Source organism: Microchirus variegatus (genome assembly GCF_963457635.1).
Source record: "Microchirus variegatus genome assembly, chromosome: 21".
Lineage (NCBI taxonomy): Eukaryota > Metazoa > Chordata > Actinopteri > Pleuronectiformes > Soleidae > Microchirus > Microchirus variegatus.
In genome coordinates, this window is record NC_139822.1 from 14481047 (window position 1) to 14494851 (window position 13805).

Below are 13805 nucleotides of genomic sequence, written 5' to 3' on the forward strand. Positions count from 1 at the left end.
CTGTGTAAAACACACATTTCTCTATTGCACAGATGATCAGATAAGAACAAATCATAGCGATGGTAACCAAATTGAATTTTTTCAGTGCTGCACTGCAGGTGTACTCCGGACTGTGAGTGTGAGACGGGAGAGCGAGAGGCGTGTTAGTGATCAGGGCTGCTCCACCATCTGCATCCCAGCCAGAAGCAGAGATGGAACAATCAACCATGCCACACTGCCCCAAATGAGACAGCAGTCTCCAAAATAATCACAAAAAAACAGAAAAGAATACATCACTACTGGCGTGATGCTCCGAACCTCTCCTCGCCCCCTCTTTTCGGCGCTCTCTTCTCTCTAATAGAACCCCTGCTGCAGGCAGCATGTCTAGGACCACCCTCCCCGATGTGCCGCCTGCCACTTCTCCGTGCCATCAGGGGGAAAATTGGAGCCATTTGAAATTCAGAGTGACAAGCAGTGACTGGAGCCTGGGCAGCCAGCGTGCAGGATTGATAGTTGGATTTGAAATGGGAAAGCTCAAATAAAATAAATAAAAATAGCAAAATGGCTGCCGGGTGAGGCTGGAAAACATTCTGATGGCCATTATCATATCATTATCATAGCTATATTGTGCAAAGTCTGTTGTGGAATGGGAGGCAAGTGCTGGGTAAAATGTGGTGTGGGGAACTATTAGAGCAAAAAGGTCTCTGTGATGGCATAATCACAGTAAAGCAGACTGATTTAACAGAGCGTGCGCATGTTTGACAATGAGTCTGATTATTCTCACAGCTGTCTGGTGTAGACATGTTTCCCTGATTGATGACACCTCACAAACTGCTTGACAAACACACTCTCAAACACACTCTAGCCCCCCCCCACACCACCCTTCCCCGTCGTCTCATTATGACTGCCAGGGTAGAGTGGCACTGGGCTGTTGGTGACGCCAGGGCTGAACCAGGCTCAGCTGAGATAGGCTGGACTGGACTGAGAGGCTCTGGTCTGGGTTAGACAGATACGACGAGACAGGGATTGGGAAGAGGGCCTGCTGTGGGCACATGCCGCCACAGTGAGGGCCAACGCAGCCATGACCAATGGCTTTGAGGGGAACCGTGGCAAAGTGGGGGTGACGGGCACCTGAGCCGGGACACAGCAGAGGGTATGATAGCCAAGCTGCTCACAGTAACAGACAGAGATGGACAGAGGGTAGAATGAGACAAAAGATGTGTAGGCAAAATGGGTGTGAATACCCAGGTCAGCATAGTCGAATATTGTCTATTTTACAGCAAAAACACGTTAAAACAACATGAAAAGGAGACGAATAGCATATTTAACATGTTTATCAAACAGAAACACTTGTCTCTATGAAAAGCAAGTTAGGCTAGTCTGCTCTGCTTAGTGATGTTATTCTATTTTGTAAATTCTGCTGCAAATTGAGATGTGGATAAACACTTTGAGGACGGAACCACAGGAAATCCATTAAAATAAAAGCTCGCATTTCCCGACGCACACAGGGAAAGAGGAATGGAGCAACAGTAAAGAAACTAAAGGGATCAAAACAGCTGTCAACTAATATAACTTACCTAATTGACCATTTTTACAAGGCCTACATCTCCATTTGAGAGATAACTTTAAGCACATAAGAGCACTTCCCCATCGGCTCTGTATCAGTCTTCCAGTCAGAGTGAGAGACACATTGTCAAACATGTGCACAGACTGTTAAATCCCTGTTTTCTGTCACTTGCTGGAAACACTGTTGGACAAAGAGCGCGCATCCCAGACTGCTGCCATGGTAACTTGGGTCACAGCACTGTGTGGTGGGTCATAACCAGGGTTTTATGGACACAGTGAGCGGGTGTTCGTAAAAAAAAAGAAAAAAAAGAACAAAATGTGCCCAGAAAGATGATAAGTGCAATACAGACGAAGGAATAAGAGAAGTTAAAGGGAAGCCGATAAATGAAAGACAAGGAGGGGCAGAGAGAGAGAGAGAAAGAGACCCTCAGCACAGCGTGGGTCAACAGAGCCATATGGCTGTCCATTATCAGAGATGCAGATGACTGCAGGCCTGTTATTGAGATTCTTAAAGCAAATATTGACTCCAGCTGGAGCAGAGGCTCTCTCAGACTCTGACACACGCCTCTCCAACACCACTTCCTTCCGCTGCCCTCTACCCAAGACAAATGGATTATAGTGGCAGGGGGGGTAGAGAAAAAACTTAAAAAGAGTAAAATAAATAAATAGATATAGTGTGGAACTATGAAGAGACGAGGGAAAAGGGAGCCTAAAAGTAGGCCTTTTGGAGACGAGGGAAAGCGAGAGACATAATCAGCTAATTTAAGTAAACGTACAACATTATCTGTGGGTAAAAAAAAAATTGCTGCACAGACATCAGACCCTGATGCACAGAGCGGCGTAATCTCGCCTTCTCTCTCTCTCTCATGCACTCCCCGCATCTTTCTGCTCCTCTCTAATTGCTCAGCCATGGGCACAGCTTGTTCCCCCTGCATATGCACAGATGCTGCTGCTGCCTCCATGAAGTAAATCAAGGGACACGTACAGAACAGAAGACTATGTCCATGTTATGGACACAAAACCCTGTGACAATGACCTACTTTTTGGCAGTAAAAAAAATACCTATGATAATCAAGAGCTTTGTTTGTATCAAACTTCTCTGAAAAGGCGAACCACGCAATACAAAAACACTTAAAATGGCTCATATTTTGAAAGCCATTTTTATGAACTCAATTAGTTTATCACAATGAGGCTCCTCTCCATTTTGCTCTATATGAAAAATACACAAAACCATGGGGCTGAAACATAAAAAGGAAAATGCAGACAGGTCTACATTTCCACAGATGGACTGCAGGACTGCAACTCAAGTTGCCCGTGACATAACTGTCATTTACAGCAGACGTGGGTGGACAAGCAAGACAAGGCAGGAGTGTGTTGTAGCACTTTGGGAATTTCCATGGAACCCCTGCTACGTTCCAAGCGGCTGCATTCCTATTAGGAAGAAGAGCGAGTGACCAATGTAATGTCAAACCACTGGGACAGTTGTGACAAAAAAAAATAAAAATCTTCCAGATCTGATGTAATGTGAAACTACTTTTAGTTAGGCATCTGATATGTGGAGACGGTTGGAGCTAGAGCATTTTGAGGGCAGGGGAGGAGAGAAGTTGAAAGCAGGAATCCCATCTTTCAGGATAATGTAAGCAGCTGAAGGCTCTGGAGGCCATGGAAGACAGTAGAGTCTGGGGTGTATTGAGGATGATGGAGGAGAAAGAACAGAGGGTGTAAGAGAGGAGAATTATATAATTTCAACAACAAAAAAGGTATGTACACGACTGGAAACAAAACATTTAGCTATTTAAGGGCCACAAATCCAGCTGAAAACACTCTGCAAACATAACACCTGTGAAGGCGTATAATGTGCATGTGTTCAACATACATGCACATGCATATGCATCTTTGGACGTGTGCACGTATGTATACATATGCATGCGTGCTGTCCAGATGGCAAGGGGGTGGGCGGGGGGGAAGTGACTCTGGGGGAATGGTGGGGGTCAAGCATCTTTGTGGATCAAAGCCAAGGTCAGGGCAGCTGCAGTGGCCCATGTTCAAGGTGAATGGAGGCCTCAGATGGCTCTTCATTAGCAGGCTGCTCTGTCCCTGCTGGACCCCAACGGACAACCACCACCAATCCTCATCATCGCCTCTCGCCCCCTTTTCTCTCTCTCCGTCCACAGGGACCTGTCCTGAAAATGCACGTCCGCTGGGATCCATTTTTGTGACGCGCGCAACTCCGCCCCTCTGCAAGCAGACACTTACAAATGCTCACACATTGGTGCTCGCGCATAAGAAGGCACATGGGCTGAGCACACACCCTCCAACTCAAAAAGAGCCCGTGGTGACCTCTGAACTGGTGTCTCTCTGGAGAGAAGCATTCTGACCATCCTGCCTTAGGCTTTGTGTTCCTCAGTCCCCCTGCTGACAAAGACCTCACGCCACCACTGGCCCATGACACGCACCCAACAGCTTTTAAAACACACACAGCCAGCAGGGACATTTATGCACCGTGGCTTCTGAGCAGCTAACATCCACAGCTTTCCTAAACATTTCTCAAAATCAGCGTGACATTTAAAACTGTAGCGTGTAACTCCTAAACACAAACAAATTGTTTATTTGCTACAACCACTGTCAAATGAGTTCACACAATTCCTGCACTGCACACGGGAAGTGAGGCAATCGCGGACTAGTGCTAGTGGAGCGAACAGGTTGGAGTACGACTGAAAACACAAATCGCCAACCAAAAGTGTAGTGATGCTGTATACGCACAAACACTCGGGACGCAGCGTACAAATGACGCCATTTCTATTCAGGAAAACCCAACGGAAGCAGACTAACAACAACAATGGCAAACGTCAACAATAGGTTACGTACTGCAGCTTTAAAACCTGCATTATTAACATCCACATTTACATGTGCTAGACGCTCGCAACATGTCGTAATGCATAATCACCACCAAGTGTCGATTAATGGAGAAGCCTGAAACCACGATCAAAGATGTTCATATCATTTATATCAAAGTGCTTGTGGTTATACATTTACTTCCTGAAGAGCATGAAAAACAAACAAACTGCATGATTGGACTGATATGGAATTAAGATTTGGACTGTGTTGAAATGCACATTAAACCATAGACCAATTTATATGAGAAGTAATACATCGCAGCAGACAATCCATCCCAGTGAAAAGCTGTGTGGTATGAACCATCTTGTTTACCGTGTGGCCTACATGTATTAGTGTCATTGGTCAGGAAACAACCCTCTGTATGACAGCCAATCTGCAGCTCACCAAAGATCAATTCAGTGATTTTGAGAAAATAATGAGACAAAAAACATTTGCTCTGAAAATGGAAACTTCAACATGTTTTGCACTTTATTTGTACAAAACCACAAAAGGCTGTATAAATATGGTTTGTGTTCATAGTCTGAACTCTCAGTTTGCAGCGACCGCACAGATGAACACAAATGAATTGGACAGATAGAGAGAAACGCAGGCAGTTAATCTGTTGATAACACAGGGTTGGGGCGAAGGTCCAGATTAGAGAAAGCAGCATTAGAAGGGGTCTTAGATGCTCCCCACTGACATTTCACTATCTGAGCTCCATTTCTATCTACTCTGAAGTCACAGAAGCTGCATGATGGGTGCAGAGAGGATGACTGCCCACTGATTTTATGTCCAAGATGCCCCGCTGCTAAAAGCTCACAACCCTCTTAGCTTAATTAGAGAGTTGTCATAGTAGAAACGGATAAAAGAGAGGTGGCGTGGAAGGCAACACGGGTTTTAAATTTAATAAACCACATTGATATTGAAGGCGCCAGAATCAAAGAACAGTCCAGTATTAAGGAAATGATGCCTTATACTTTTGAATAACTGCAAGCCTGCTTCCCTTAGGGACCTTATCTGTACAGGAACGCAAACTGAAATCTAATAATGATTTTTTTTCAGCCCACAAATATTTAAAAAAATAAATATTTTGCCATTTTGGGAGAGGAGGAGGGAGGGAGAGTGTGGAGCAGCAAAGGGGCGCGGTCTGGTAGTGAAATCGGACACCGAGTTGCAGCTGTATAACTAGGTGCTGCACACACTGTGCTGTACATGGTGGAGAGTGAAAGGCGGCGAAAAAGGGTGAGAAGTCAGGGGCAATGAGCCTTGGAAAGAGTGTACCAGTGACGCAAGCATGAACTAAAATAGCCAATGGAGAAATTTGGAGCTGGACGGGAGAAAAAGGAAGAAGGTAAGCAGAAGGTCATACCATTTCTAGATACCCATACACGCTGGCTTTCACAAGGTGGTTTAGATAAAGGTTTATTTAATCATCATCAGAGATGACACACAACTAACCATTGCTCATTGTGAATTGGACACTCGAAATTGACCCCAGCCACATCCAGTGTACTCCTTGTTCTGTCCCAAGCCCAAATAAATGGGAGGCTTGCATCAGGAAGGGCATCTGGCGCAAAAATCTCTGCCAAATCAAATTGCCGCTGTGACAACCTCTAGAGAGGGAGAAACTGAAAGCCTTTAAAAAATATTTTACTGTGCAGGTCAAGAAACAACTCCTGCACTGCTTTGTATGAGCACTGATGGTAAAGGGGGCTCTAATAGTGAAGAGGGACAGTTTGAAGATGAGGTGGAGGGAACCTCTAGGTGCTTGACCCTTTCCTCTCTTAGACCCACATCTGCCCATTAACCTGGGCCCGTCAGCTTGACCTTGTGAAGAGAGAGAACCTTCGGAGGAGCTCACAGCGCCATTGACTCCCAGCAGTCACATAATTGGCCTGTTAAGAGGTAGAGATTGGGAAGTGCTTTGGTTGTGCTCGAGTACCAGTGTAACCATAGTAAAAAAAAACAAAAAAAACAGGCAGATGTGATGGTTATTTTGTTTAGAGGCATAGCACACCTCACCTCCTGGTACCACATGCACACCAACGTTGTTAAGTCTCCTGCTTAGTTTGGGACCTAAGAGGAAAATGTGTCATAATTGAAAAAAGATTAGTGGCAAAGCCAGACTAGGCACACCTTTAAATGACATGTACAGAGGCTGCTGCTGCTACCAGTCATTACTCTGGGTACCACAGGAGGTAATGAGTGCAGCCTGGTGTAACATGTGCGTGTTCAAACCATCAGGGAATCACGGTGCCATCTCCAGGAGGCAGTGACATAGAGGAAAGGCATTAGACTACATATGGATGAAATATTACATTTGTGGAAGAAGAGATAAAAAGGTATAAAAACGACAGTGAGGCAGGGAAACTGGATTAGAAGCAACACAAAAACAAGGGATAGATCGGGGGGAGAAAGAAAGAAAGAAAGAAAGAAAGAAAGAAAGAAAGAAAGAAAGGGAGGAAGGGATAAGTGGAAAAGATGAAGGGAAGAAAGATGGGCAAAGCCGTACAGGTGTTGATTGGAGAGAGGCCAGGCGGTGAGTGCCAGCAGTACCTGTTGTCACAGCGAGGGCTGAGGTGTGAAGCTCGTCTCAGCAGAGGCCCTCAGAGGTGTGAGGTGATTATGGGGGAAAACGGTACGGAAGACGGAGACATTTAGATGGAGAGACATGGGGAGAAAGAGAAGATAGGGACAAGGTGAATGTGGCAATAAAGCCAGCGGCAGTAATAATGGTAGAGTGAGAGGGAACAACAGATTTAGACGGATAAAGTGAGAGTCGGTATGACAGAAAACAGTGAGTAAGGTGTATAGTGTGTGTTTGTCCCACTCTCATCTCATACGGCAGCTACTCAAACATTGGTGTCTCATTAAACAGCTTTTTTTTTTTCCTGAAGACACATGCGGGACAGAAGATGTCTGAATGTGTTGCAGATGCATTATGAAGAGTAGAGGTGTTTGCGTGCCCATTTTCTCGCTAAGCATAGACACACATCATCATCAGATGCTCTAGAGGACGCGATGCTTTCAGAGAGTTTTTACAACTAGCCTAATTAGGTCCAGGAAACTGGAACTTGGGAGCCCCCAAAGGAGTTGGGTCAAACAGTAATCCTGGGTTAATGACACCTCCTGAGGGGAGAGTTTCCCACAGCAAGAGCTTTTTAAGCTCCAACCTCCACACCTCTCTGTCGTCCATCTGGCATTCAGACAGCAGGATGGGAAGTTATGGCCGTGACATCACTCCTAACCTGTGACATCATCACTGCCCATCAGTGATTTCACACAGGTTTGCTACAGCAATAGACAACATCTGATGTAGGCTGGCTGGCATGACCAGGTTATTTATGAGCTGACTGGAGGAAGTAGTCGCCCATTTTCTTAAGTCTCTGGCAGCCCACTGTTCCTCTGAGGGACACTAAAAATCGATTTCTGCTCCACAACAAATCTTCAGACCACCACCTTCACCAAAGTCAGGTGGTGACCCCTAAACTATTTTTGAACACACCGATTGTTCGGAGTTCACAAAACATAAATGATGTAGCAACAAGTCATCCTCACACGCCAGAGAAACAGGACAGTCGCAAGATACCTGGTGACATCATAATTTGTTGGGAGCACGGTTCGTTTATCACTCTCAAAGCTGGGCCCCATGTATTCAGATGAGGTGAGTCTGTATCCAATCTCCTTTTCAAAGGACCCTGGGTCTGCATTGATGAGTCCTAACGCAACAGCCTTAGATGTGAAACACAATGGATTGACATGATTAATCAAACACAGGCCCATTATAGCCAGACAGTCACACAGGCCTCCACCGTGCATTAACAGAAAGTCATAATAAGATGAGCTACAAAAGGCTGATAGGGATGAAGATTAACAGATACAGGGCTTCGAGTGGGCAGGGTGAGAGTTCTCTCTGAAGGTCTCCTTTGTCTGTGATGATGACCAGAGTGACATGAATGCCTTAGCCTTCTGGAAACATTATTAGGTTAGGACAAAGGTGGGCACCTTATGAGTTCTCCGACGCGAATATTCGCAATATTTTTTTTCCCCTTCAGTTCCTGGTTTTTGAATAGTTCAGAACTGAGGCGGAGAGAACAACAGCTGTGATCTATCTGATCTCAATTTGAACTTTTAATAACAAGTCAAAGACGAAACAGAGAAGGGGGCCAAGACTTTGATTGAAATCCATCAATAAGGCATTTCACCTTTCCTTTCTTCCAACATTCATGAGGAAAATGACAAGTGTGATAATCATCATCAGGCGACAGACTGATTGCACCTAACTGTGCCCAAAAAATGACGCTACCATCTCCTACTTCAGGACACTAGACAGCGTTTGAGAGGTGATGATACAGAGCTGACCTGATATGACTGTCATGTTAAGATACACTGTATGAAGTATAATTCAACCTTATTCAGTGTGCTTAACCCAATAATTAACTTATGATTAAAACTGCCTGAGCCTGGATTGATACACAGCTTGTTTTGGTACATTTGAATAAATACAAATTCCTGTCTGATATGTAATAAAAGGTTTGACGTCTGAGGAAAAAAATGACAAAACACATAGTTTTTTCACTCAGCACAAGGCCCAGTACTGGTTCCCAGTCTGATGCATTTGATACACCGAGAAAACTAGTCTGACACATTCATTGCGAGACGAGCGTGCCAACTGCGGGCCGTGCCAAATGGCTCTGATCTTAACCCTATGATAACGCTATTCAGACAAGCACTGATGAAATATTAAAACAAAAATGGACACAGGCTTTTGCAATTTTAATGATGCTTGTGGCATGTGCAACAGAATAACTGTGATGTGTTAAAGCCAAGCATCACTGTCTACTCCCCCCCCCCACCACCAGGACATGCAGTCTCTTGTTCCTCCATTGCCCCCTCTGTGAAAGGTTCATCGGGCCAATTAGGCTGCCTGGCCTTATGCAAAATGCCAGGCATTTCACGGGAATGATAATGATTAGTGCTAGGTTACATATGATCACAGCTGTGGTTGAATGCACTGAGTGGAGAAGGTTAGTTGCTGGAGACCGAAGCCGTTTCTCATTTGCCCTCATATTTGCATTTTGAGCATATTTCAATCAATGCCATTGTCATTACAAAGAGATGTTAAAATTACATATGCAGACACCAGGACTGCCGCGCCAATTTGCTCATGTCATATTGACAAAAGTAGGTTCATAATGACGACTGAATATGTTGTTAATAGGGTAAAAAAAAAAAAACATTTCAAAAGGTTTTTGTGAAGTTTGAGTCAGGTCATGCACTCGTGTCTGCAACAGTTTCACGCATACTGGGGCCTAATACAAAGTATGAAACTACGCAATCAGCTAAAAACCAATTTAATTGTTCAACTTTCAATTTTTCTCCTTTATTGCCAATTAAAAATGCAATACACAACAATTAGAGACTATTCTCATTTTTGCATTAGAGTGTAAACGTAATACTTCCATGGCATCTCATGTGTTGATACTCCTTCTTGTTTTTAAATCTTTCCATTGAAATAAATAGTGACTTTAAAAAAAATATATACTGCAGCTGAAATCATAGTCACAATATAGGTCAGAAAAATCACAATTCAGCTATTAATAACGCTTAATTTCTGACAAATGAAGAAAGTTCATTTCTTTTTCAAAGCCAACTTACAGCGGTACGCTGCAGGTCTGTGTTACTTTGTTGGGCGGCTCGTAGACTGTCAAGCGGAGAATGACAAAGGCTCACGTACAATATGTATTTACACACACACATATTCATGCACACAGACACACACATACACACAAAAAACCTTGGGCAAAAAAGAAAATGGACTGCTGTGTTGGCAACAGCTTTTTCCTAATCCTTGCCCCTAGGCTATATTGTGCAGTCAAGCAGGCTATTACATGGCAACAATTAGGGGGGCCGGAGCCCAACACCTGGTCGTCTCCTATTCTGGCCCTTCAGTGGCAGCTGACTGTACAGTCTCACAGCCAGGTGGCCCTCCTTCAATGACATTAGCGAGTCACTCCAGGGTTAATCAGGAGCCTGCCATCATCCAGTGGGTATGCATTGAGCTCCATTCAATCTGGAGGCTTTTATACTGAAAAGGGAAGGTGGAGGCAATGTTGCTATAAAAACTTGTTCAACTGAAGATCTCAGACAGAGAGCTCAGATAATCAAAATGAACTTGGGGAGGGGGGGGGGGGGGGACTAGAGCAAATAGAGATTTGTGGCCCAAGTTGGATACCCTGCCCTGATTGGCTCAAGCGGCGCTTGCGGCACGTCAACTGTGCATCCTGCAGATTATAATGGACCTTTTTATGGGTGGACAAAAACAGATGGAGGAGCGGGAAGTGCTATACATCCAAGCAGACGGGTGATAGTGTGTGTGTGTGTGTGTGTGGGGGGGGGGGGGGGGGCGCAATACAAAAACAAGATACAAAACAAGTGGGTGTAGCTAGAGCGGCCCCGGCTATGTCTGCCTGCACAAAGCCCCCATTCCAAAGCCCCCTGGCTTGGAGATCTGAGGGTAAATAATGCTCATTAGAATAACAAAAGCTATAGATTTGTACACCAATCAGCGAGTCTCATCAATAGTAATTAGAGGCTATACATAACTAATGAAGATGTGTACACTACATTAAACAAAGGTACTGAGAGCTGTTGTGTATCTGGATGAGTGGATTTCAACCACAACAATGAGACTACAGCAGTCAATTTGATGAAAACACAAAAATATACCACAGATGCATAAGTGCACATAAGTTGCTACGACAATTAGACTCCACTACTAGAATGTGCTGTGCGCTGTACTTCCTCCTTTGTTGAAACTCTAACTCAATATTATTAAAGCTCGACAAAACGGAAAAACACGGAAAGATTTCAGGAAAATGTCTCGGTGCTCGTCTTTCAGCTGCAGCCACCACTTGAAAATTAAATATGGACCATCAATATTACCACATCAAAGGCTGCTTCCTGCAACAAGAGGCAGACGACGCACAGTGACACATACTTAAATGTTTTGTTTTTGTTATTGCTTTGTTTGCCTTGCCTTGTCTGTTAATGCAGAAAATTCCGTTTAGTGCAAAAATGCAAATGCTGCGAGCCACAAGGACATCCTCCAGCCAGAGAACAATGGCCACAGGCCAGCGGAGGAGCAGACACTGCCTTTGAACCATTTAAAAGGGCATTAATGTGCAACTTATAAATAATCAACTAATTCCTTCTTAAAACACCCAATTAAGTCTGTGACATTAAAAGAAACCCAGGCTTATTAAAATATAAAAGAGCAATGCCAGTCGATGGAAAAAAAACAAAGAGAATATGAAATGTAATGGCCATTTAGGGACAAAAAAAAGCCCAATAATGGCACAAGGTGTCCACATGAGAGTACCCAAAAACCCAAAGCCACATCAGAGACGAAGAGATTCCAGTGGAGAATGAAGAGTGACATTTCACTGACATTTCCCTGCAGCATTCAGTGCGGAGCTGTGTCAAGACGGCGTCTGAAATATCTATGGATATGTTTGAATGTGAACAGGCGTTAAGGGATGCAGGTTCTTTCAGGGGACGGCCTCAGCTCTGGGGCCGGTGATGAGGAGCCTGGACCCTGAGAGATTGAATGGTAATCACTGGAGCACAGATAATGGATGATTGAAGGCTCTTTCTACGCTGCTGTTGGATTTCAATATCAGAGAGGCCCTAGAATTGGGATTCTTATCAGGGGCGGTGTGTCAAACAAAGGAGAGCCGAGCGTGAAATATGGGGTCCAACTCAGGCACACGACCATGGCGATTAGCACAAGGATAAAAAAGGCCGCACAAACAAAAGAGGGCAGCTTCAGCTGGACAAAGGGCTGTCCACTGCCTTGAAACAAGAGACACGGAAGGAAGAGGGGACATAAAGGAAGAGAGAATACTTGGTGGTAAAACGAGGACAGGACAAGAGTTTTTGCAGGGATGGTTGCAAGATGAATAGACAGAGCCAACTGTTAAAGAGTGTTCCAGATTCCCTGCTTCTCAAGAGGAATAATGGACCAGCGGGGATTAAATGCAATATATCGTGCCTCAGTGCCATTCATACACACCCAAACAAAGATGCATCATCATTCACATACGCACACACACAAACAACGCAGGGGCACGGGGCTTCACATCTCTGCCAAGTCCACCACAAATAAACAAACAACAACAAAAACAACAAAAATTATTTCCATTTATCCCCAGATTCCAGGCACTCCAGTTTGCCAGGAAAACTCATTAAGCCTCTCTTCAAGAACTGGAGACAAAGAGGGGCAAATAAAACATTACTAATCAATGAGATCGCATCATTGCGGGGGTGGAGGGGAGCATTTGGATAACCTGAGAGGGCTAACAGCTTTTGCTTTAGTGTTGTGCTGGCTGGCCATGGGGCAGAGAAAGAAAGTTCATTAATTAAACAGGACTAGGGGGTAACAGATGGAATGGCTCGCTGGATTCTAATCACTTAAAGTAGACGGAACGTTTTTTTTTTTACACCCAAGCTACAAGCAGCAGCAGCAGCAGCAGCAGCAGCAGCACCTCCACACATCAATCATGATGAACTTGTCTTCTGAACAGCAGTGTGGTCAGTACTAGTCCAGTTGTGACACTGGGGTCAAGGTATCCCGGGTGACTGACACAGACCAGCAAGCCTTAACGTGATAGCCATTAGAGCCGTTTTGATTTCGTTGACATTTAGCAAAAGCATCTGTGACAGCCAATCCAATAGTCACGCCAATGTAGAAGTGTTGGTGAATAAAATGTCTTTACTAAGACTCTTAGAATGAAATGATAGCCAACTGTGACAATTAAAGTGATGTGCTCCTACTCAAAGTGACATAAAAGAGTTGAGATAAATAACTAGAAGAAGCCGTTGTCAATAATACATAAAACGTTTAGACACTTGTGCGTATGTCATTCTACCTGATGAGGAGGAGAGGGAGGGAGGAGAGCTGGCAAAAGCAATCCCACACACAACCAGCAGACCTGCTTGCTTTCACTTTGCCGCTTACAAATAGACAGATGTCAGACATGAATGCATAACAGACGGCGAGAGGAGGGGAGGGGAGGGGAGGGGCATATGGGTGTGTGTGTGTGGGGTGGGGGGGGGGGTCAAGTTTAAAAATACACATACATTGGGTTACACTAGTCTATTGTGTTTGTATTAGTTGGAAACTCCATGATTTCTTCTTATTTCATATACTGTATGAGAATTTTGGCATGAAAACTCCTTGATTGATCCTTAAGATTTATTTTATATCATACAACAGTGTATCTAAAATATATAATTATATATTTATACGTTTGATATATATATATTAAATGTATGTATATAATAAAATTAAAGTGGGAAATAAATACTGGACTAAACGTATA

General features: G+C 44.2%; 1 protein-coding gene across 1 annotated transcript in view; it reads right to left on the reverse strand.

The window, feature by feature from the left end:
- The window catches only part of ralgapa2 (Ral GTPase activating protein catalytic subunit alpha 2), a gene marked incomplete at both ends in the record, with an annotated part of 76627 nt that overhangs the window by 6651 nt on the left and 56171 nt on the right, over positions 1 to 13805 (reverse strand). The window lies entirely within an intron of this gene.